The 25,942-nt window shown below is 44.2% G+C and overlaps 1 protein-coding gene across 6 annotated transcripts in view; it reads right to left on the bottom strand.

Moving 5' to 3' along the window:
• Nucleotides 1-25,942, bottom strand: part of PRDM10 (PR/SET domain 10) — a 1,331,210-nt gene that overhangs the window by 1,287,298 nt on the left and 17,970 nt on the right. Inside the window, exon 2 of one of the 6 annotated variants that reach the window (XM_078681966.1) lies at nucleotides 9,359-9,476. The exons of the other annotated variants lie outside the window; for them this stretch is intronic. The gene's annotated coding sequence lies outside the window, so the exon portion shown is untranslated. The remainder of the gene's footprint in view (nucleotides 1-9,358; nucleotides 9,477-25,942) is intronic. 6 annotated transcript variants of the gene reach the window in all.

Raw genomic sequence — 25,942 nt, 5'->3', positions numbered from 1 at the left:
GCATTCCTTAGCAGAAACAACCTCCCATCGCGGGCAGCATTTTAGAGAGGATGGAGTTTTTCGAGATGGAGAGATCTGCCAAAACTGTGAACTTTAAAAAACGAATATGTAAAATGATGACAAAGAAAAGCTTTTTGATATTGTGCATTTTCATGTTTGTGATGATATTTTTTTATAGGTTATGTTTTATTCTCTTTTCGAATAACATTTGCACCCACAACATCGCCTGTACCTCCTCCTTCCACTGTTACCTCACATTCTTTTCAACCCCTTCCTGAACACAAATCAGCTAGGAGATTAGAGTTTATTAATAACTCCTTTGTTCAGCTCTTGCACCAACACCAACTTGTAATGAACACAACTAACTGTTGGGTGTGTGGTCTTATGCCTCACACAACGGATAAAGGTATCCCTTATCTGGTCCTGCCTTTCAGCCACAATGGTTCTGTGTGGGCATACAGAACAATGTTCATATATGCACATGAAGTCTACCCCCTATGTTCTGTAACAGACAATCCTAAGAATAGTGCTCTAGTTAAGGGTATAGTAGATATGATAAAGGAAGACATTTCTTATGAGACTATCCCGAGAGATGAGACACTAGTATACATAGGATGGAACGTAACCGGATATGGAGCTACTCTGAGTGAGAAACAGCAAGCTAAGAGATCTACCCCGATTTGGATTGTACCCCATCAGGGTCACCTGTGTCTGCAAGGTAATGGCAAGAATCCCAGAGCTCAGTTAGGGAAGAGTATCTGCACTAAAACGTATGTTTTTGCAGCCCAGACTTCCCCTTTGTTTTTAGCAGCTACGGGTACCTATTTCATCTACCATGATAGAGCCTATACATGGTTGCCCCCTGACTTTTCGGGCACATGTTTTGTTTCGTTCCTGTTGCCTCCCACCTACACAGCAGCGGCAGATTACCACAAGACAAGGATAGTTAGAGGTGCCTTAAGTAAAGAAGACACTGCAGGACAAGAATTTGGGGACTTCGTAAAGGGTTTTCTGCCGTTCTGGGGACCGATGGCTAACAGCAGGAACATAAGGCAATTGACAAGGGTGGTTGAGTCAACCGTAATTGAAACTGCTGGTGCCCTTAGTAACTTGACTGCTGAGCTCCAGTCGGATCGTCTTATGACCCTTCAGAACAGGGTCGCATTAGATGTCATACTTGCAGACCGAGGTGGCGTATGTAAATTGATCCTATCGAGTTGCTGTGTTTTCATTCCAGATAACGCTCCAACAGTGTACCAGGCCATCTCCAAACTACATAAGATTTCCGAATCTATTCATGTGGATAACGGAGATTGGTCGTTAATGGGATGGTTCTGGGAACTGATATCCGCCTAGGGATGGAAAATTCTGATGTTCATTGGGATGCTTAGCCATTCTTTTCCTGTTCTGTCTGTGCTTGCAGGGAGCTCCTGCAATATGTGGCCTTTGTGCTACATCATGTGTAAGGAAACCTGTATCAAAAGACGAACTAAGTAATAGAATGATGTTACAGCAACATCTCAATGACTTTAGGAATATAGACCTGGACTCAGATTAGCATGAGAATAGGTTAATTGCCTATGTAAGGGCAAAAGGAGGGTTTGTAGTTCTGAAAATTCTGGACTCGTGAATAAAACTTCGTCGTAGCATGACGATTTTTATATCAAAAGACCGAGAATGGCTAGTACACTATGTACAAGCATTTTCGTCTTATTCGAGTGACGATTTCACCTAGAAATCGCCATTTTCGTCTGAACCCTTGGCTTCCATTTTGTGTACAGCAGCCATTTTGTGGGTTGCCCTCACATAGGCTTATAATACAGCTAAATTCGATTCCAAAGGACACGTACACCTTAATTGACTTTTCTCTGACCTGGGCAAGCTGAAACCATTGTCCCAGGCCGAACCTGTTTGGTCAGTTCCTCTCCCAGTGGCCGAACGAGATAGCATCAAGGCACAACATGCCATAAACCCTTTTCATCGCACACACACCCTGCCTAATCTTGCTCACACCTGTCCCTGCTCTTTTCTCTCACTTGCTTTATGATGAGGAGGTGCCGGTTTTTATTGGGGGTCCACCGATATCTGATGAAAATGTTGGGCCTTGCCGGGTAATTTGTTGTGGGCTGGACAAACTGAAATGTGGGCTTGTCATCATGACTCTGCTTTTTCTTTGTAGTGGAAACATGTGAATAGTATACTAAAACGTGGAGAATGTTTGCCTGAAGCACAATATTTTGTATAAGAAGAGAAGCCTGGCTTTGTAAGATTGAGCAGTCTCCTGAGAATATACATCCCGTGTTGTTGTACTTCTAGGACGCCTGTTACTTGGTTGCAGCCAATAAAATAGATCCTTGACTTCACCTAGAAGACTGAGTTTCTGTGGTCTAAATCAGGAAAGTACTCGAGGTCTTTGGGTGTGTACCCTGACACCACTGGGTTACCGGTTCGGTACCGGTTCTGAAAAACCCAGTACCTCATCCTCACTCGCACAACCCAGAGGGTCTGCCTACCTACTTTCACCTTGGAACCCAGGAACATCATCTGCAACATCTCTCAAGCTTGTCCCTCAGTCCTACACTATTCAACACTTGCATGAACCCTCTGGTCAACATTGTCGGGATCCAGGGACTAAACATCATCAGGGCTCGACAAATTCACTCGACCCCTCGCATTTGCGAGTGAGATTGATTAAGGACGAGCTATTTTTAGGTCCTACTCGCCCTTTCTGGCGAGTAGGAATACAAACTTGACACTTGTCCTCTGCTTCTGAAAGCAGAGGAAATGTGACAAGATAGGAAGATTTAAAGGCATCTTTATTGCTCACAAAGTAAATGAACAATAAAAATGCTTTTAAATCTTGTTAACTTGTCACATTTGCTCAGTTTTCAGAGTTTGAGGTCAAGTTCATTTAAGTTAGGTCGAGGAGATTTTGTAGTTTACTAGACCTGCAGGTCTAGAGCATTTTTTATGATTCGTCGAGCCCTGATCATATCCTACTCGGATGACATCTAGCTCATCCTCTCAGTATCAAAAGACCCCTCCATCACAATGGCCAACTTCAGCACGTGCATGACGAACATCGGCGACTGGATGAAAGACAACTGCCTACAGCTCAACACGGACAAAACAGAAGTGCTGATCTCATTTTCAGTTCCACACTGACGGGAGCCGGAGTCTGTGCACGAGAGATTCTAAATTACTAAGATGTCTTGACAGCAAATTATTTAGACCCCCACATACAGTTCCATACTGAAGGCATTTGGAGTCCATGCACGAGCGGTTTAAATTCACTAGATCGCTCGAAAGCGACTTGATTACACCAGAGGTGCCGATTCATTTGTGCCCTCCCATATCGTGTTTTCACCAGTTGGGAGTATCCTTTCGAACTTGAAGAAATATAAGTTTGTTTTCCCTAGCTCATCAAAAGGAATTACTAAAGGATATTATTCAACCTTACGTCCTGAAGATGGTCTGACGGTCTCATCGCCAACATAGACCGAAACTGCGACATCTACTTCTATGTACATTAGTTGATTTGAAGGAATTTTCTCTGATGTATCAGACCGTTTCCCTCTACCATTTTGTAGAATATATGTTTACATAGTTCCTTTGCAGGCAAATTTATGTCACCTCTAGAACTATGTTTGGTTGATTTCAATTTCTTTCTTTGTAGTTCTCAATTGTTCATATATTAAATATGTTTTGTTTGAAGTAAATTCTGCCCCTTGTGTTACACTTTATGTTTCTATGACAGTAATCTGCTAAGCAAAATTATTCTTTCATTGTTAGATTGATCAAAAGTTCACCACTAGTCAGGGTTGGACCTCCACAATAGGTTTATGAGATATTATCTCTGAAATTCATCTACAAATAAAATCCCTTGTAGCCAAACTTTCACTTACTTTGATCTCAGGAAACAACGCCTCCTTGTGGAACAACACCTGGTGGCCTTTCGAGCAAGGAGGCACACCGACAGATCATGCCCACAATCTTGGCATCATCACGAAAAGCCAGATTTAAGTAGTGCCCACTTCCTGTTTCCTCACTCTTTGCATGCTCCGTAAGATCTTCAAATGGCTCCAGTAGACCCTAGGAGTACCGTCACTTAAGTCCTAGTCATCAACCGCCTGAACTACGGCAACACACTCTACGTAGGAATCCCCTTGCATCTCCTGAAGAGGCTTAAGACTATACAGAACTAAGCAGCCTAACTTATCCTAGACCTCCCTAAACGAACTCACATCACCCCTCACCTCAAGAAGCTCCACTGGCTCCCCATTCAGAAGAGATGTCAATTTAAGATGCTGAATCACACCTACAAGGCCTTTCACAATCAAGGACCAGCATACATCAACCACTGCCTGAACTTCCACCAACCCTCCAAACACCAACCCTCCACCTCCCTCTCCCTCACACATACCCCCCACTTCCATCAAAGTGTCAGTCGAGGTCCTTCCTTCCCCTACCTTGCCGCAAAATCTTGGAATTACCTTCTCCTCCGGACATGCTCCTCCTTGCTTGAATTCATTGAAGGACTCAAGACCTGGATGTTTGAATAATCACTCCCAAAGCAGCTGGGTTCCCACTGCCTGGATACCCTCACAGGTGATTAGCTGCGCTCTATAAGTCCTGTTTGATTGATATTTAAATATGGAAAAATAAGAAATATGAGTCTTCTTTTGAGTGTTCTTTGAAGCAATCAAGCCTGATTGTTAAACCAATAGCTGTGTAGAATTACTGGTTTGAGAACTGGGTGTTGCTGAGGTATAGGCACTCATACAGTAATTACATATGTGTGTTGTGAAAGAAGGTTTAACGTCCACGGTGCATTCAATGATGGGAAGATACACCCTACTCCCCTAGTACCATCCTAAGATTGGTGAACAATGATTATAGGTTTGAAGCACACGTCATTCAAATCAGATACAGTTTTGTGCAAAAACAATCAGAATTGATAATAAGCAGATGGTCTATTGTCTTGTCTTCAGGTGTTGTATTTTATTTCCACTTCTTCTTTTAGCCGTAGCCAACATGCGTTTCGTTGTTACTGGGAGTTATCCCTATGACTTTCTCAGGGCTGGTCTTGTAGGGGTCCAGTCATTAGACCTCCAGCCTTGGTTACAGCATAGGAGGCCAAATATTCTGGTTCTCCTAGGTGTATTAGATCCAATGTGGAATAACCACTGGATAAAACGATTCAGAATCAATGGACTGTATTAAGACAAGGCCAAAGCACCATCAATTGTCCTATGTGGGATTGATATTTTATATGATATACACCTTCAAAAATGGTAGCAATTAAAGGAGCGCTTTCGAAGAATTTGCTCTGTGAGACAAAGTGGACCAAAATAGTTGAGGTGACCAAATCTGGTAAACTTTGGGATGCAACCAAAAGTTAATTTAATATCAATAAGATTGTATTGATTGTCCAGATTGCTGCAGGGACATACAACAAGAAACCAGGAATTTTGAACTCACCAGTGCTGCTAAGAGAAAGGCTCACGAGGCACTTGTGAAAATACTGATAAAGTAGATGATTGAAAATGGAAAGATGAACCATGAAAACACATTGGATTAAATATGGAATACTAGTGGAACAAAAACACAATAAAATGGTTGAAATTCTGTATACAATAGTGGCTGTGCATCTTGTTGAGGGACCCGACGGGGCTCCTTTCTGGGACATATGAAGTTAAAATACTGTCATCTTTATTTTTGATGTGCAGCAAAAGATTCCAGACAACATTATTTCGGGTTCCCACATGAGCAACCAGCAATTACTATTTGAGGGCAGTGATAGTAATCCACAGGGTGGCATCTCATTATCCAATTCCAGGCCCACCACTGGATGGTAATATAATGGGTGTCCTGCAATTAAGGGTCAGAAAAGGACTACTGTTGTAAGCAAGCAAATAAATCACAGTTTAAACCACAAAGAGGGCAAGGCTATGCATGCGGTGGCTACAAGCAATCTTTGCCAATCTTGGGACAGTCAAAGAGCCCACTACTTTGGCCCTAAAATATGTTCGATTCAATTTCTTCCCCATTTCTGTAGCAGGTCCTAGAGAAAATGAACTTTTGAACCTGATTTGGTTTATATAGAACTATTATACTCTCCTTCCTGGGATAGAGTTTGGGTTAATTGTATTTTTCAAAGCCTTTCCAAATAGAAAGAGGAATGTGGCAGAGCTGCCTCTTATTCCCTCTCTTATTTGTTCTGATCATGGAACCCCTTGCAAACTGGATCAGGGATGATGTAGTGTAGTTCCTATCATCCCAATAGGCTCTGCGTATTGGAATAATACCTACAGCAGTAAAGGCCTAGGCCAGACGTTAACTAGGTCTACTACTGTCGATACTAGACTTAAAGTTTTGGGTTTGCCAGCTTAGCTCAGAGTTCACTAGAAATTTTCTCGAATGTTCAAGGAGGACTTAACTTCCCTGATTAGACAAGAAGGGATTTAGTTTCTGACAACCATAGAACATGACAACTTTGCTCTCCCCTAATCAAGAGTAAATCTCGAGAGTCGTGTGAACAAAAGGCAATTTATTTTACTCAGTCAGTACGTGCATTCTTAGTCTCATCAGAATGTAGAGAAAAGGAAGAGACGGGCGTGTTCAATAAAAAGGTGTTATTTATTGATCAGTCTCTTTTTTCATACAAGAGAAATGGATCGATATTATTGCAATACTTATAGCTAAGTAAAGTGCATACATTAAAAGCAATAGTATAAAATAATACTGTAAAAACATTGATATGGTTTCTAAGCCATATGATGTTTTAAAATGAATAAAATATATTACATACACATATACATTTGACTAAACGTACTCAACTGGTGTTTCTAAATACGCCTACCCCGTGTACCTGACCTAAGTCTAATACGTGGGCGGGAATAGAAAGTTACAGTTTAAGTTAAGTTTGTTTTTGCCAAGTGAATAACTAAAGAATTCTCTGTGAGGGGTTATTCAGTTCTGTACCTGGAAGTTAGGATGAATGAGGAATGGTATCTCTCTCTCTGGTCTCGATATTCCAGGCTGCCTGCGAGGGCTGCCCAGAAACGCCAGTGCTGGATTCTCGGCAGGAGAAAGCAGCGCGTCAGGAAGGCGGGGCTGCTGCCAGCGGGGTCTGCTCTGCTCTTGGCTTCGGCAAGTATGGCTGCTCCGTCTCGTCACCACGCGTGTGTTTGCATAGGGCAAGATCGGTAATATTTATACCTTTAAGGTGCCGAGATTGACGTAAGGATGGACATAGATACGTTAATAAGGATGTCATACTACTTGCTCGTTAGCACATTCTTTTACTGAAGTTCTCGGTGAAATCAAAACAATGGCCGCAGGGTTATGCCCAGGTTGTCATAGGTTTGATTTGTTATGAGAACTCCGTATGCCTTATCAGGGGCTGGAGGAATATCGCTTGTCTAATTAGATCGCAAGCGTTATGACCTAATCAGATAACACGTTCCTGTGCCGTAGTGTGACTGCGTCAGATAACGGTATCTGCATCATGGGGGTTTTCTGCCTCATGGGCTGACTGCTAGTTAACTTGTTGGTTTGTTTAACTAGAATAAGGTCAGGAATAGGGGGATCGATTCAGAACCTATAGGAATACATGACAATGATGCCCACATTTGTGGCATTAATTGGTGCGGGCGATGGAGGTCTGTATCAGGCATTATGCAGCCGACTTTTTATTGTAAATATAGAGAACCCCCCATCTCTCGATTCTTAGATTTATAAGGATTCTTACAATCCAAGGACATGCCTTGGTGTCAGAGTTAAGTGTCAGAAATCTACCCTGTTCCCACTGATAGGGGAACTAGGACTGCACACTCTCCACCACACTAGGCTTCGCATATTGAGGGGACCATTTAGGTATCTTGGCTTATGTATGTCATGTAACACGGACAGTGAAATAATGTTGCTCTTAAGATACGGAATTGAAAGGGCAATTTGAAACCAGGGGTAGACAGACATCCAATCTCCACACATCCGATCTCCACACTTGGCCGGGGATCCCCGTTTAAAATGATATCCCTGCTGCAATTACTATACTAACTGCAGAACTGTCCCTCTACTCTTTTTCCAACCTTATTTAAAACATTGCAATCCATTCTGACATGGTATCTTTGGGGGGTGCTTCCCTACGGGCAGCATACAAAAATGTAATCAATCACCTTATGAGGTGGGATTTGCGTTCTGGATCTAAAACTTTATTACTGGGAAGCCCAAAACATTCTCATCAATGACTGATTATTTGGGGCCCGGTCTAATCCTGTTATCCACGTGAAACTGAGTAACCTAGAGGAGCGGGGTCTGCTGGCGCAGTTGTACAATGGGAGACTCGCTGAATCCATACCCACCCTCCTCCCCAAATACCAATGTTTTCATTGAATGCAGGCACAACCATTTAAAATAGATTGATTGGAGCAGGGCACTAACAAAGGAAACACAGTTATAGTGGGTGTCTGAATCTGCTGTTACGTGTCTGAAAGGGTTCCAGGACTAGGGTCATTTTGGTAGTTCCAAGCTGAGGGCGTCTGGGGTCAACACATATGTGATCCTAAGAGAACCTTAGAAAGAAAGTTTGATTCCATAAATCACAATTCTTCAAATTCCTACAACACGGGCACAACCTTGACAGCTACAAAGACTGTCTGAACCCCATCCAGGACTTTCCTGTTAGCTTCACACAGATGGAGTGCATATACAACTTTCTGTGAGCTTTACCGGTTTAATCAGATTTGGTATTCATGACTTAATTTGCTGCAGGATGGGTTGTTCTTTTCTACTTTTATGTATTGTGTGAATATAAAATGCAGTCAAACGTTATTAAAAAATGACTAAAGTGTTTGAGTGTGTGTATAGAGAGAAAGAGGCAGAAAGCAAATATATTCTTAATATATTTAGAACACCAGAAAGTTGAGAGCTCTTTAGAAGATATTGAAGTGCCTCAGGCCAATGGCCCATATAGACTGTCTGTAGTAAAACGAAATATTTTGGTTAGTTTTTCTCTTTTTTAATTTCGAACGTGGTACACTCAGTGGCCAGTTGTTAAAGGCCTTGTTCTTCGTTATAAGAGGGCCTTTACCAGCTATAATAGCCATCAATACTGGACTGTAATGATATAATGTATTACTATAATGTATTACTATGGAAAATGGCTAGAGCAGAGCACCAACACAACATAGAAGGTGAGGCAAGCAGCAAAAAAAGTTTACTAAAGCTTCATAGGTGATATAGCACACATCAACCTCAACTCCTACAACTTCTTACTTAGCATCCACATCAGCACTCATGCATCGTTAATGGTCAGCAGCAAGCCTTGGGGACTTAGTTTCAGCAGCATACTTACTGCGTACAACATAGCATCTGGTCCTGTGGGCACCCTTGTGCCATAAAATAGGGTTTGCACTACCAGCTGAGCGAACAGTACACCCAGCACTTCCTGGATTCTCAGCAACCAGCCAAGCCTAGGTGAGAAAAAGTTCAGTCTTTCAGGCCAGCACCATCCCAAAATGATGTAAAAGGGCATAAAAGGCCAGGGCAATTCCTGATGCAGGAAACTGGTCTTTGGAATGAGCCTGTAAATTTCAATATAATATTTCCCTCTGCACTACTGGTCATTCATTCATTTCTTCACAACCACTCGCCCAGGAATCCACTTCACCAAGCACAAATAAGGCATAGATATAGATTGAAGGGCTTTCCTCTAAGACTCATACACTTCTTGCCACTTTGAATGCGTACCCCAAGCCCGCGGAAACAGAATTTCTTAACAAGGTTTTTATGGAAGGCTTTTGAATTCTTAACTTTGGCCCGACAGAAGGCAGGATGGTTTCCCATCTTCATTTTTCCAGGGGAGATGTCAATGGTGGGTACTGAAAAAGACTGAAAGAGCTCATTAAAGCCATTTTCTCCCTCAGAGTATTAGTAACTTTTTGTGTGGTTGTAGATCTTAAGTTCTGGATCATTACCTGAACCCCGGCCCCTCAGAAATTACTCCAAACCCTACTGCCATTTAGCCAACATAGTCAGAATAATAATAAAATTAACCTTGAAGTAGAGAAAAAAGAGGTGTTGCCTATCAAACACCCTTATACAAGTTAGGAGGCTCACTGTCAGAGACACTCTTGTTATGCCTCAGTTGCGCACAGAGTGCTGAAAAGGTGCTCAAAGTATTGCCACACAAAACAAAATGAATTAGAGGGAATATTGGTGCTAAAACGACTACCCTTTTGTGCATTGCATACTTTGACAGACAAAGTAAGCATGTATGTGATAGCACCTCCGACTTCAGAAGGGCCGAAATAATTATTTGATCAACTATGTCCCAAACATCCTAGACTCACATCCCCAGCATACTAGAAAAGCTGAATACGGACATACATGCAAGTTCAAAAATGCAATATCTGGAGAATACCATAGGCAACCACCCAGGATAAGTGAGGCCCTTAAAAAGCAGAACAACTCTTACAATTAATAGAAACATTGGACTTAGATGACATACGGAGGGAACAACATCCTCAAGGCAACATATTCTTATTCTATTAGCCCCCATATAATCCCTACAGTAGAAACTACTATATATTCATGTCCAGAGAGCTAGGAGCTAGCTGAGGGCTTCTAAGATGCTTTCTATTTGGGCAGCCTACTTTTGCATCACTCACTTTAATGTCTGCTCTACACATGGCAGTGTAAAAATCCAAGATCTGCATATGGAGACTGAGAAGGTAAGCATTATCAGACAACCTTCCACGAAGATAAAGAAATCCTGTTCCAACAAAACCTGGAAAACTGCCTCAAGAAGATCACTGGAGTGGGATGCAATGAAAGCAGTGAGAGGTGCATACATAGAGAAGCTATGCATGGTATGCAAACGGATACAGGCAGAAATCGATAAGCTTTAAAAGGAGGTGGCTGTCTTGCAGCAAGAGTTCGCGAACAAGCAAGATTTAAGGGGCAATTAGAGTGCAAAAAAAAACAGGAACGCAAAGAACAATAAGACAGACTCAACAAATAATGCTACATCTCATACAGGCAGAAATTTTATAGAAAAGAAGATAGGTCAAGCAGGATAATACCATGGCTACTTAAGAGGGAACAAAAAGACAACCTATCCGGACAATACCAGACAAAACAGGGCAGTTGTATTACTATTAATAGAGACTAAACGAAACATTTCATGAATACTTAAACTATAAATCAGAACCATGTGATAGCCTCACAAAACGCTCAGAATTAAATGACTAAAATAAATTTATCCCAACTGATATTAGAAAAAAAGATACCACTAACCAGCAGGCCCGCTAACCAAAGTGGAATTAATAACCATACTAAAATAAATGAAAAGGGAAAAACAACTGGATGGATTCCCAATACAGTGCTATCAGGAGTACGCCATATTACTGAATCGATTCCTGGAGGTATGCAAAGAAGCATTTGAGATGGGAGCCGTTCAAGACACAATGCGGGAAGCATCAACATCATAAGTCCTGAAATCAGAAGAAGACCCTAAAAAACTGCCAATCACATAGGCCCCTGTATATGATCCCAGTAGACAACACGATATTCAGGTGCATGTTGGACAAACGTATACTTTCAGTATCCACAGATTTGGTACATGCCAAACAGGCAGTATTCACCCCAAAACACAACAATATAAACAATCTATGTAGACTGACACACATAAGATACTATCTGGAAGGTATAGAATCTGATATGCAATAGCAGTTCTGGACGAAGTTGTTGGGACGTTTCGTTAGGGTTCAGCAAATTAATGTTTTTTGAGCATTTGAATGATTACGAATCTCTTCATGTGTCTAACCATGTTAATGTCAATATATATGTATTTTATATGTTTGTTCACCTAAGGAGATTAACAATTGATGTGAATATTTGCATGCATTTTATGGCTTCACCTCCGTGCTGGCACAAGAGGAAATTTCTAAATCCAAAGTAATGAACACACAGAGAAATTTTGACTACAGTTCTATGTTGTTTACTAAACAATTGCAATTCACAGTTACTGTTGCTGAGGGAATATGCAAATGGTATTTTATTTGGATCCTTTAACCCACTATCCATAATATGATTTACCCCTTGTTAACACCTAGACACAGACAAGGCATTCGACACAATAGGTTGGAGCTTCTCTTCGTACTACTGGTAAAATCGTCTTTGGCCAACAGCTCATGCAATGGAGAAAACCTTTTTATAATGGACCCACAGTTCAAAATTTGCGAACATACGTCACAATTTTCAATTCTATTAAGGACACGGAGGCTAGTATTATGCTTTCTCATTTCTTTATTAGAAATGCTCAGCAGCCAATTAGAAAACAGTAAGAGAAAAAACTACGATACCCATGAGTACTAGGGTATCACATGACAACCATAGAGTAACCAGTATAAAATGCCCCACAGAGAATACCACATCCTCTTTCTTTGGGGACTAAAACAGTTCAAATGAAAATATGTCCAGTCCAATACGTAGATCGAGAAAGAAGAAAGAAAACAGCGTCAAACAAAAATCCATAGCGAAGAAAACCCGGGTGCTTGCAGTCGCAGAGGAAACAGGCACCTGCAGATGATTGTTAGGCAGACAAACCAGGCTGGACAGGAACCATTACTTAGGATCAGAACCTGAAAAGAGACATAGAATCATAATACACATTTCCCTTATCGTGGAAAGAGATCATCAAAGGAGGGGAGAGGGGGGGGGGGAACAAGGAGAAACAAATACAATTTGCAACAATCAAGAAGAAAGTCAATATATAAAATACAGAAATATGGGTGGGATAATCCTCGCCTCCGTGTCCTTAATAGAATTGAAAATTCTTGTCACGTATGTTCGCTAATTTTGAATTCTATGTCAGGACCGGAGGCTCCGATTATGCTTGTTTAAAGGTGATCCATCACAACAGAAGCAAATTGGTTTATAATAAAAAAAGACTTGAACATAGAAACAGATGACCAATCAGCGGCCTTCATGATGTCAATTAAAGTCACCCCATAGAAAAAGCTTTGGAAGCCATAGCTCCACGAGCGGAGTGTGCACCAAATTTGGAAACATCAATACCAGCTTCATTCATGAGCCATCGCACCCAACAGGCCAACGTAGCTGGGGTCACAGGGCGAAAAGGCTTTTGTAGAGCAATCAACAATTGACCCCACATATCCTGACGAAAAGGAGCAGTACTCACCTCAAAATCTTTAACACATTGAACCACACAGAGTTTTGGATTGTTGGGAAAAACAGGATAGGTAACTGAAGACGTATTACATTTAGTACGTCTGGAGATAGCAAAAGTTACACCCTCAGGCGAGAAACTACGACCTGCCAGGTCCAGAGCACGAACATCGGAAACGCGTTTACAAGAAACAAGACAAAGTAACATAGTCAATTTCGCTGAAAGTTGTTTGCGGGTCAAAGAAGAATTGGACGGCCAGGCCTCCAAGAAACGCAAAACCACTGAAACATCCCACAAATCAACATATTTTGGAGAAGGCGGTTTTACCAGTCGAATACCTTTAAGCAATGTGAAAATTAAAGGACGCTCACCAACATGCTTGCCATCAATAATGGCATGACCCGTGGAAATGGCAGAACGGAAATTATTAACTGTCCTATAAGCAAGCCCAGACGAGGGGAGAGAAGCCAGAAAGTTCACCATCAGAGAGACATCCGCTGAAGCGGGATCCACCTCCCTTTGAGCACACCAACCACACCATCGTTTCCAAGCCCCTGCATAAGGTTTGTGTGTGTTGGGGGCCCAAGCTTCGCTGATAAATCTGGAAGTGTCTCTCGAAAGACCTGGGACTTGCCAGCGGTACCCGAAACTCGCCATGCCACTAGGAGAAGATGACCTGATTCGATCAGGGGATGCGGATGGTTGAGAGGGTCCAGCAAGAGATTCCACCGTTGGGGAAGAAGGAGGGGCACTGCGCAACTCATTTCCAGGAGAACTGGGAACCAATCTTGAGCCCTCCACAGAGGAGTGATCAGAATCTGCTCCGACTGATAATGCTTTGTGCGACCCTGAGAATCATCATAAACGGGGGAAAGGCGTAACACAGGGTCGACGGCCAAGTCTGCAGAAACGCATCCGTGGCCAGGGCTTCCGGATACGGACGCCAGCTGAAAAATAGGGGAAGCGGAGTGTTGAGGCAAGATGCAAAGAGATCGATGTGACACGGACCCCAAACACGGGAAAGAGACCGGATCACTCGGGGATGAAGCATCCAATTGCTGAAATCCCGAAGGTGACGGGAGTTCCAGTCCGCAATCAGATTGGTGTGACCTGGGAGGTATTCTGCAATAACGGTGATCTTCCTCTGAAGACAAAAATGCCAAAAATCTTTGGCGATTTCTGCCAAAATTCTCGACTTCGTCCCCCCCAACTTGTTCACATACCGAACTGCTGAAACATTGTCCATATGGAGACTCCTCCGTATGGACAATGTTTCTGCCGTTCGGTATACTGTTGCATACTCATGCAACAGTTGGTCTGGTGCGGAGACAGGCAACGGATCGCAAAGTACCCCGCCAGAAGTTCCAGGCAATTTATATGGAGAGACAACTCCCCCTGAGACCACCGGCCTCCCGTCGATATGTGACCGCAACGGGCTCCCCATCCCCACAGACTGGCATCGGATTCTATTATCACCTCCGGGGACGCTCCGAACAGGGCACGTCCATTCCAAGACTCCATGTGCTCCAACCACCATAGCATCTCCCACCTCGCTTCCTCTGAAAGAGGAATCAGATCTGAATAGCGGAGGCCTTTCTGGAGATGACGAATCTTTAAACGTTGAAGCGCCCGGTAATGAAGAGGGCCCGGGAAGATTGCTTGAATGGAAGAGGCTAACAGACCGACAATCCGAGCTATAGACCTCAACGACACAAGCTGTTTGGATAAAACTGAAATCAATTCCCGCTTGATGGACCGAATCTTCTGATTGGGTAAGAGGAGCTGGCAAGAGAGAGAGAATTGACCTGGATTTTAACGAGATCAAATAAAAGTATTTCTGACTGACGGACCTGGAAACCCAGAAAGAGGATCGACAGAGGGAAGGAAGACAGATTTCTGAGGGTTCACCAGAAAACCCAGAGATTGCAAAAGAGTCATGGACCATTCCAAGTGAGTCATCAACAACTGAGGGCAATGTGCCATGATCAGAATGTCGTCCAGGTAGATGATCAGATGAACACCCCTGGCTCGTAGAGATTCTACCACGGGCCTCAGAAGTTTTGTGAAGCACTAAAGTGCCGACGAGAGGCCGAAAGGGAGAACTTTGTACTCATTCCAACTCCCTAGCCATTGGAACTGCGGAAACAGCCGATGAGGACCGCAAATGGGAATCGATAGGTATGCATCTTTCAAATCGAGACGGACCATCCAGTCCCCTTCCCGAAGAAGATCTCGCAGAAGATGGATGTCTTCCATTTTGAAGTGGCGATAAACCACCCCTCCGTTGAAATCCTTGAGAACTAACCGGGACTCGCCCCCTTTTTTCTGTACCAGAAAGACGTTGCTTGTGAAACCGTGAGGATGGCGAGAAGTCCGAAGAACGGCCCCTTTTCGAAGAAGAGAATCAATTTCCGCTGAAATGAACTCTTGATCCTGCAGGGAATAAACCATGGGGGTAGGAGGGTGGGATTGATGCTCTGCCCCAAAGGCAAGCCAAATGACCCAGGAAAGAACCTAAGGGAAACAGAGCGGAGTAAAACGTGGAGGGAGGGCTTGCCTGCAAACAGCCACTCTAGGCAGTGCCTAAGAAAATTATACAGACCAAAATAATGTTTTGGAAAGTTTTGGGCGTAATTGGGGACATATGGCAGGACTGTGGGCAAGACAATCGCGTAGCCTTTCACTGTCCCCTAAACTCCCTCTCCACGAAAACAGGCGCGGGCGCTAAGCGCCTGAACCGGGGAGGCAAGCGTGCGCTCCCCGCAAGACGAAGAGCGCGCAGAAAACAAAGGACACCTGCGAGGCACTGCCGCGTGTAAACAAAGCCCAGCCGGCAATGAGAAAACGCCCCGAACGGCGCGCACAGCTGGCAGAAGAAAACAGAAAACAGCAGACACAGCGCGCAACAGCGCAGATAAAAGCAATGGGCAAACAATGGAACAGGCATTGCAAATGGAGCAACACAGCAATGCAGTCATAATAAGCACAATGCAGAAGTAGGTAAGAAGCACTTAACTGGCTGTGGAGCAGCAAAGAAAGAGGATGTGGTATTCTCTGTGGGGCATTTTAAACTGGTTACTCTATGGTTGTCATGTGATACCCTAGTACTTATGGGTATCGCAGTTTTTTCTCTTATTGTTTTCTAATTGGCTGCTGAGCATTTCTAATAAAGAAATGAAAAAGCATAAATCGGAGCCTCCGGTCCTGACATAGAATTCGTGTAAAATAGGTAAATACGTATCACACACTTGGATGTTGGACTGAGGCATCCAACAGGGATGTCCCTTGACAACATTATTGTTTGCTCTAGTGGTGGAGCCACTAGTACAAAGCTGTAGAAACACACTACAAGACTGTGGTATTCATATAGGCGGTATTACACGTGTAACCTCACAATACGTGGATGATACCTTAATATACTTTTTTTGTTGCTTTGATATATTTTATTTGTTAGTAAAAAATCTATTTGACATACAGGTAATTACTTAAAATAATTAATTATTCCTTTTAGACTACTAATCAAGAATATTCTCGGAAAATTTGGGGACATTCCATATATATATGCTTATTTTCATTTACCCGTGCCACTCGCCAGCAGACACACTCTCATTACTCTGTAATGCTTAGCCACAACTTTTCATGAATCCTAATAACTTTAACCATGGACGCTGTAACAACAAGCCATGGACTTGACTCACAAAGATTTTAGATTTCAGCGCATACCTCATACATAGAGGGTTGCACTACAATCTGCATTTGATGTTCCCGCAGTCTTATTAACATTCCCACTTCTACCTTGGATGAAAACCTAATTACCAGCATTGACATGCATTGGTCCTTTAGGCCTCTTCTTGCTACTGTCCTCCATACAACATGGAGGATTTGGGTAGGGAGAGGCAGCTCTTATTGCTATATCTGTGGGGTATGTGGAGGCAAATGGGTAATGGAGTAGCGAGCCAACAACCACAGGTTAAGAACACCAACAATACTGGTTATTCTTAACCTGCCATTGTTCTTCTGTACTGTAACATGTTATTACCACATTTTCGAAGTGTCCAGTAACGAGGTGATTGACTAAAATCTGCGTGTGCAGAAAAAACGTAACTGTCGGAAGGTGGCGCTGTGACACCACAAATTCAGCGAGCAGCCTATTAAGTCCTATATCCATGCGCTGTCAAGTACATTGAAAGAGGTCCGTTGATCAAGTTTTAGTTACGCACAGTGCACACCCCAACAAGGAGGATTTTGTTGATTGCTTACCCCATCGCCAACTGAGCCTCTTAAACTAACACCAGGCGGAATCCTCACGCTCCAACACTCTCCCACTTCAAATATATATATCATAGCATAAAAGCACAGGTACGAAATACAAGGTAACCGCCGTAGAGAGCACATGGCATCAGAAACAGTGCAGAGTCCATACTGTGCATGAACCACATTCATTGTCATCTCTGACTCAAACCCGTGCTTTCCAGCGATTCTAATCGAGTAGACAGGGCCTCACTTCGGTCTGTCGCTACTAACACCTTTACTCTGATTTAATTTGGAAGTATTTTTAAATCTCTAAAGGTCCGACAAGGCTTGATGATTCTCTTTTGCGTTATAATTTGCCACCTGTTTGGGATTCTGAGTTTACAATGGTAGTGAAAGAAAAAACCTACAGCAAACCTTTAATAACCATCAAAACTACTTTTGAATTTTAGAATGGGCGTGCACTTGAAGGAGAGGTTGTGTTTCTTTGCCCTTGAAGCTTACTTGCACTGTGGTGGTAGCCAGTCCAATCTAATAATATTTACTAAAATACGCTTTTGAACAAGTTAGCTCATTGAGTTATCCAGGTGGATGGAAGGGTAAATACACCTTATGTAGATTATGCCCACTGACGTAAGGAACCCTGCCTTACATCATTACCATCTTTTCCGGCCTCTGGCATTTAAAACGAGCTTTGGCAAAGACATTAGGTCTGGCGATGCACGCCAGCCTTTTGGCCTTGTAAATGCTTATATTGTTTTTCATGGTTTTTATAAAACGTTATTATTAGGGAAGCTGCCGGGCACTCATCACTCTAGAAAACAAGGATTGGCATAGCCAATAGGTCTTGCCTTTGGGACCTTATAAGTGTTTAGCCATGCAACAGTTGATGTTGTTGCACCAAGGATATTGTGATGAATAACTAAACACTTATAAGGTCCCAAAGGCGAGACCTATTGGCTATGCCAATGCTGGTTTTAGTATATGGTTTGGTCCCCCCCTGGTGCCACTGAGTATTAGTGCTATTTACTGTGATTTCTTCGCTATAGTATTGTGTGCTTTGTGTAGATCTACGTGTGGGAGATACTGGAATGTACTAGAGAGTAGTATATAATCAAAACATATTTTTATAAATACCTTGTGTGGTTCTCTTGCATTTAATCTATACTATAAGATTGCATTCTGGTAAAAACAAGCTGCGTTACACTCCTTCAAGACTAAGCCTGAAGCCTGCTCTCCACAGCTACCACTTGGATAGCTTTCTAAGGTTGTCTGAGATCTCTTAAATCACCGAAAGGGTTGTCTGGACGGGTGCAAGGTGCCCACTTACATTAGTGGACATCATATTCCAGGCCAAGCTCTCACAGTGACTATCACTGTTGATTCAAGGGTGCCCTTTGTGAAATCTGAAATGAAAGGAAAGAAAGTGAAATTTCTTTCAGACACAGAGGCCACTAGTTTTTTTCTTTCTCAGAAAATGATATCCCACCTGTAATGTTGTCTGGACGCACTAACACTTCAATGGGATTTTTAAAAATTAATTTCTCCAGCCCAATCAGCAAACCACTAAGGTACACCTTGGGCCCTATCACCTATGCCCATTCGTTCGTGATAACTGACAGATTTCCCTAAATGTGTTAGGCATGGAATTATTGACCAAGTTACATGCAATTGTTAAATGTACTCCTGATGGTGTATTTCTCAAATGTGGGAAGGGATGTCCTTTGATCACCATATCTGAAACAACTAGTCTTTATACAGCCAGAGACATTCTATCTACCCTGCCCTTTGTCCTGCAAGACAGAGTTAACAGTGCAATATGTGCCATAGGAAAATATTATGCGGGTCGAATCTATCACCCCCGCTAAAATTACGATCAAACAAAATGTGCCCCTACCACCCTTCCCCACTAGAAAATTGGAGAGGGAGAGTTGGGATTGCAAAAAGTAATATAAGACTTGTTGAGGGATGGGGTTATCAAAGTAATAGACGAGACCCTGTGCAATAGTCCGATTCTATCAATTTTAAAGAAGAGCAGTGCCCCTAATAAGCCCGACACTTGGAGGCTAGTGGTTGACCTTAGGGAAATTGATAAAACTGTTGAACTTGCTTTTCCTGTGGTCCCCAACATAACAACAGTAATTCAGCTGTAATCTACCCCCCCCCCCCCTCTCACAGCAAACTATATTTTGGCTTTGGACTTGAAAACAGCCTTTTTTCTCCATTACCCTTCACAAGGATTACCAGGATTTATTTTCATTTACATTCCAAGGGTTTCCTATTGTTTTAAAAGAATTCCACAATGATTTACTGAGTCTCTTTCTATACATGCCCAAGCGCTTAAGATACAACTAGACAATTTTAGACCTCATCAGGACACTACCATAGTTCAACATATTGATGACATTTTGTTATGGAATACTAATGAACAGACTTGCCCTGATAATGCCATAAACTAGTTGAATTTCCAGCAAGGTCACGGACACACTGTTTCACTTATCAAGTTACAATTTGTTTAACAGGAGGCTGCCTATTTAGGACACCTCCTGTCGAAGGGCGTACGGAGGATTGACCCTGATAGAAATTGCACTATTTTGCAAATTACACCTCACAAGGTAGAGCATTCTTATGCATAGCTTGATATTGTATAGGGTCAATACTGAATTTTTCACTTTTATCTAAACCCTTACATGCAAAAATGTTGCAGGCCCTGTACCATGGGACTAAGAACACCACGACAGCTGGTATGCACCAGGCATTATGTGAGTCCCCTCTTTTAGACATGCCAGACTATGAGAAAGAATCGAAATTTGCCTAGCTTACGTAACGGTAAGTTTCAATTCTATTAAGGACACGGAGGCGAGGATTATGCTTTTCTTTCTCCGCAATTTATTACAACAGAAAAAACACAGCAGCCTCAGAAAAGCTTACAATGAAAAAAAATTGCTTATATCTCAACAAAAGTAAAGCATTATCCATAAACACAATCCAAGAAAAAGTCTCTGGGACTACAACCCCCATCATTCCAACATAGTCAGTCTTCACTGAGTCCTTCCATTATGTCCATTATCCTTAGATAGGGATTCCCTTCTCCATGTTGTTCCTCCTCTTTCTTCGCGCGACTTACGCACTCAGTTCACTGGTCTGGTTTGGAACCGTCATTTCCTAACAGAAAAAAAACAAAGCAGCGTAAGCGTTGTAACGGAAGGCACATGTGCTTACAGCCGAAACAAACAACATGACCAAATTCAACCACGAGGGATAAACCATCAAAACCTGGTTACTTACTGCCATACGGGCGGAATGTCGCTCGAAGACGTCCTGGGTGGGATAATCCTCGCCTCCGTGTCCTTAATAGAATTGAAACTTACCGTTACGTAAGCTAGGCAAATTTCGATTCTATGGCAGGACCGGAGGCTCAGATTATGCTAGTTCAAAGCTTACTTACCACCAAATGAGCAATATCCACCACAGGCTAAAAGTAAAACCTCTTAAAGGTGGAATCGGAGGACCAGTCAGCGGCCCGCAGTAAATCCTCTAAACGAGCTCCTGCAAAGATAGCCTTAAAGGCCATGGCCCCCCTGGCAGAGTGAGCTCCGAAACGTTTGGTATCAATGCCTGCCTCCTGCATGACCCAGCACACCCACCTGGCGATGGTGGGGGAAGAGACTGCATGGTGTGGCTTTCGCAAGGCAATCAACAACTGTCCCTCGCCCGGAGGGCGAATGTCCCAAGTTACATCCTCATAAGCTTTCAGACACTGAACAACACACAGCTTCGGAACTTCCACAAAAGCCGGGTACGAAATGGTTCTAGAAGCCGACTTTGTGCGGCGACCAATCGTGAAAGTGACTCCATCCGGCAAAAACACGCGTGCTGAGACATCCAAAGCACGCACATCTGACACTCTCCGGCAGGACACTAAGCATAAAAGCATCGCCAACTTCGCCGAGAGTTCCTTGAAGGACAGATACCTATTAGGCTGCCAGGATAGAAAAAGGTTCAACACCACATTGACGTCCCAAAGGACAGAGTATCGCGGCTCCGGAGGCAATGACAACCGGATGCCCCGCAAAAGCCAGCACACAAAAGGATGTACCCCAACAGGAGAACCATCAACCGGATGGTGTGCCGCTGAGATAGCTGAACGCATAGCGTTAATTGTGCGCTACGCAAAACCATCCACGGCCAGTTCCGCCAAGAAATTCAATATGGGAACGACTCCCACGACCAAGGCATCCAAGCCCCGTCGAAGACACCAACTAACCCACTTAGACCAAGCGGATTTGTAGCGCTTCGACGTACTGACTGCCCAGGCCTTGAACAAAAGTCCCTCAGCCGATCTCGAAAGGCCTGGGAGCGACCAACGTCTCCTGAAAGCCTCCATGCCATGAGGCGGAGAGAGCCCTGAATGATGAGATGATGCGGCTCCCGATCCGGGTTGAGAAGCAGGTGAGGAAACAGGGGGAGTAGGATTGGAGAATCCCAGGAAAGTTCCAGAAGAACTGGAAACCAGACTTGGTACCGCCACAGCGGCGTCACCATAACCAGCTCCACCACCTGCCGGCGAACCTGAGCCGCCGTCCGCATCACCATTGAAAAGGGGGGAAACGCAAAGGGCCTCTCCTGGCTCCAGTCCTGGAGGAAAGCGTCCGTGGCCTCTGCAAGCGGGTCCGGCCTCCAACTGAAGAACCTCAGAAGTTGTTGGTCCAATCGGGACGCGAACAGGTCCACTGAGAAAGGACCCCACAGCTCGTTCAGCCAGTGAAAAACCTTAACATCCAACATCCACAGACTGGAGTCCCGAAGGTATTTGGAGTGCCAGTCCGCAATCTGGTTGGCCTGGCCCAGGAGGTACTCCGCCGTCACCCAGACGTGACGGTCCAGACAGTAATCCCAGAACTGTTTTGCCAAATTCACCAGTGCCCGGGACTTCGAGCCCCCTAGGTGGTTCACGTATCGAACTGCCGACACATTGTCCATCTTCAACAGCACACACAACTTCACTGAGTCTCCGGCCCAGCAGCGTACTGCGAACGAACCTGCCAGAAGTTCTAGACAGTTGATATGCAACTTCTGTTCTTCCAACAACCAGGTGCTGCCTGTGGAAAAATCTCCACAGCGCGCCCCCCAATCGACCCTGCTGGCATCGGACTCGATAACGAGGTCCGGGGTAGACCCGAAAATCGCTCGGCCATTCCAGGCCTCCATGTGGGACAGCCACCACGACATCTCGTCTTTCGCCTCCTCCGAGAGGGGAATCATCTGGTCGTAAGACATGCCCCTGCGCAGATGGTAAGCCTTGAGACGCTGAAGGGCCCTGTAATGAAGAGGGCCCGGGAAGATGGCCTGGATCGAAGACGATAGAAGGCCTGCCACTCTGGCAACTTGCCGCAAAGACGTGTGGGACTTTGCTATTGTCTGCCACAAGATATGCTTAATTTTGGACAATTTCCGCGACGGAAGGCTGAGGGAAGCGTCGACGGAATCTAAGACGAACCCTAAGAACTCTACCTTCTGAGAGGGTACGAGAACTGATTTGGTGCCATTGGGAGAAAAAAGGAAAACACTTAATTGGCTGCGTGAGCAGCGAAGAAAGAGGAGAACATGGAGAAGGGACTCCCGATCTAAGGATAATGGACATAATGGAAGGACTCCGTGAAGACTGACTATGTTGGAATGATGGGAGTTGTAGTCCCAGAGACTTTTTCTTGGATTGTGTTTATGGATAATGCTTTACTTTTGTTGAGATATAAGCATTTTTTAGGTTTCGTCCTGGTGTTGCAACTGCGTAGCAGTTGCTCCGCCCAGGCGAAATCTAATGTTATCTCTATAGTGGGGACTTGAAACAGCCCCTTCTTCCATTGGCTAGCTCCATAAATGGAGGCTAGCCATTGGAAGAGATTGGCCATCAATCACGTTTTCCAGAGAAAACGCGATTCGGGGGCGTTTCTGGGTCTTTTTTTCAAGCCCCGCCCCTTGTTGCCATGTGTCCCGGGCCGCGCTGTGATTGGCTGCCGGCCCGGGACACCCCCGTGACGTCAGCCAATCACAGCACGGCCCGGGACCTGACTTGTTCTTAGCTAGTGGTGAACTGATCGACATGGGAGCATTAGCTAACACAATTAACGGAGCTCATTGGACACATAAGAATTATTGATGCCCCGCCAGTTTGTCAAGGTTTAGCACCATATGCTAAGAACAGAGGGGAAAGTCATGGGGTAATTGGACTCTTGATGGCCTTCAACAAAACATGCCTGTAACTCCCAGGCGCTTCTCAACAGGTACAATTGTACTGGTCAATACCCCTATAGTGCTAGTCAAAAAGTTGTCAGTTGAACATGGAGCAGGGCGGACCTTTTCTCCCATCATCACAGTAGAATTATCATTTGACCGTGTCCGGTGAATTCCTGCGCTAAAAAAGGTCCTCGATAAAAAGCGCAATGAGGGAAGTTAGTCCAAACCAGCGTCCTTCACTCTCTGAAGGTCTCAGACAGCCCCAGGCGCACCCTGAACAGCGAGAACCACCAGTGACAGAGACATTGCTGCGGTTGGAGAAACCCTGCCCCCTCTTCTTCAATGGAATTCTGGGCCTTAGAGTCCTGGTCCCTACAAAAGTCACCGCATCCTGCACAGTGGGAAATACCAATGCACAGGGGCAGGGCGCAGGGGGAGGCAGCCGACCAGGTGGCACCCTTTCAGCCAAAGGCCAATGAATATCAATGAATTATAGGTGACTAGAGACCCAACATCGCATTCTGCAGGGGTTGCTCATCATTTTTCATTATGGTAATGCACTTTACAGCACCTCTGCTGCATGTGGAGAAAGACCCGACTCCTCTGGGGCAGTCTGGGCCTTGGAGTCCTGGCTTCAGCAAGTCATTTGGGATACAACTTGGACTGATTTTCTATTTTCGTTTGCGACTAACACAGTAGCGAGATGTTTACTCGGTAAACAAAATAACATTCAAAGTCAAACATGCACGCACCGCAGCTGGGTTCCGCATTCCCCAGCATCCAAACCACCATTCTCCAAACATTTTGGGCTGGGAGTGCATGCTGCCTTTCATTCCACAAACCATCTGTGTGCGCCTAAAGTATGCAAACAACGTGAGGTAGTAATCTGGGTGAAGGGGAAGCGAGAACCTCCCCCAGGCGGCATCCATTTCCTCGAAGGCTGGAGTGACTGCACTGCTCTGGAGAAAGTTTATGTAAGATGGCTGTGAGTGACGCACTTCCAAAAGAGGAGTGTGGATTGTAAGGACCAGAGCAGGATGTGCAACATGATGTGAGTGACTTCAGACGCATTTATAGAGTTCATTAGACTGATATAACCCTGCGCTGGAAATACACAATACAGATGTCACGAAAACTGCCAGCTGGAAGCAGTTGGATGTCAGTGTACATTATTATATTCCGCCATTTTTTTGGGCGTGATCTGGAACGAGGCTCCTTTAAATCTGTAAACACGCTAATTGGCTATAGTAAACTAAAGAGGCAGAATCCCTGTGCTGAAAAATGCAAATATGACGTAAGAGAAAAGACTGTACTACTTGAGGCAGAATTTTTTTACTTAAAAGGAACACACTCTGTCTTGGTCAGGCGACTTGTGTCAGAAGTGGAGCACTGTACAGTTTACCTTATCTTTCTTCATTTGCGAGAAAAGTTCAAGACCCTTCCCATGTGCCGTTGAGGATATCCTCCATGAGAGAAAAACATGACTATAGTATTTGCGCTTAAACACATCTGGGTCCGTATTACAGATCGTGCCACGGGGGCACAACGGGCATTTGTGCCCGCTTTGTATGCCCTCGGGGCACTTTAGTATTATAGAAGGGGGGCGCAGACGCTTGTGCGTCCCCTTCTATAATACTGATAGCGATGGTGCACTTAAAGCACCAGCGCTGTCAACAAAGGGAATTCCTGTGACTGCGCCCGCGTCTGTAATATGGTGCGGGCGCAGAGTCAAAGAAGTCCTCTGGAGGCGCACTGATAGTGCGCCATTTAAAAGGTGGTACACTGTCAGTGCGCCCCCTGAGACAAGCCCTCTGCAGGAGGCAATGGGGGTCCCATGGACCCCCCAGACATCCCCTTTGAAAGTGAAGGCGGCACTGTGAGAACACGGAGCGGCTGCTCCTTGTTATCACATGAATGCGCTGCCCTGGGGGCAGCGCAAGTTCGCAGCTTCCCTCAGGGCAGCGTATTCATCATAATGGGGCTCATTGGCATTGTTTGCGCCCAGCGCACCTTTCAAAGATGCGCTCGGCGCTAACTATGCCAATTCGTAATACGGCCTCTGATTTGCAACTTCAGTTTTAGTCTTACGTGTTCTCATGTTCTAAACAATTATTTAAAGCCTGTTAGAAATTTGAATTGCAGTGGAGTAATTTGGAGAATTTTGTGTCACTCTCTTGATGCAGAATTACTGACAATGTGGCGCTTACGCCCGTTCACGTAATTATGAGTAATTTGGTACAAACATCCTACCATAAGAGT

This window comes from Lissotriton helveticus, chromosome 3_1, assembly GCF_964261635.1.
Source record: "Lissotriton helveticus chromosome 3_1, aLisHel1.1, whole genome shotgun sequence".
NCBI classification, from domain to species: Eukaryota; Metazoa; Chordata; class Amphibia; order Caudata; family Salamandridae; genus Lissotriton; species Lissotriton helveticus.
Note: the sequence above shows the minus strand (reverse complement) of the source record. Positions and strands in the feature narration are given on the sequence as shown.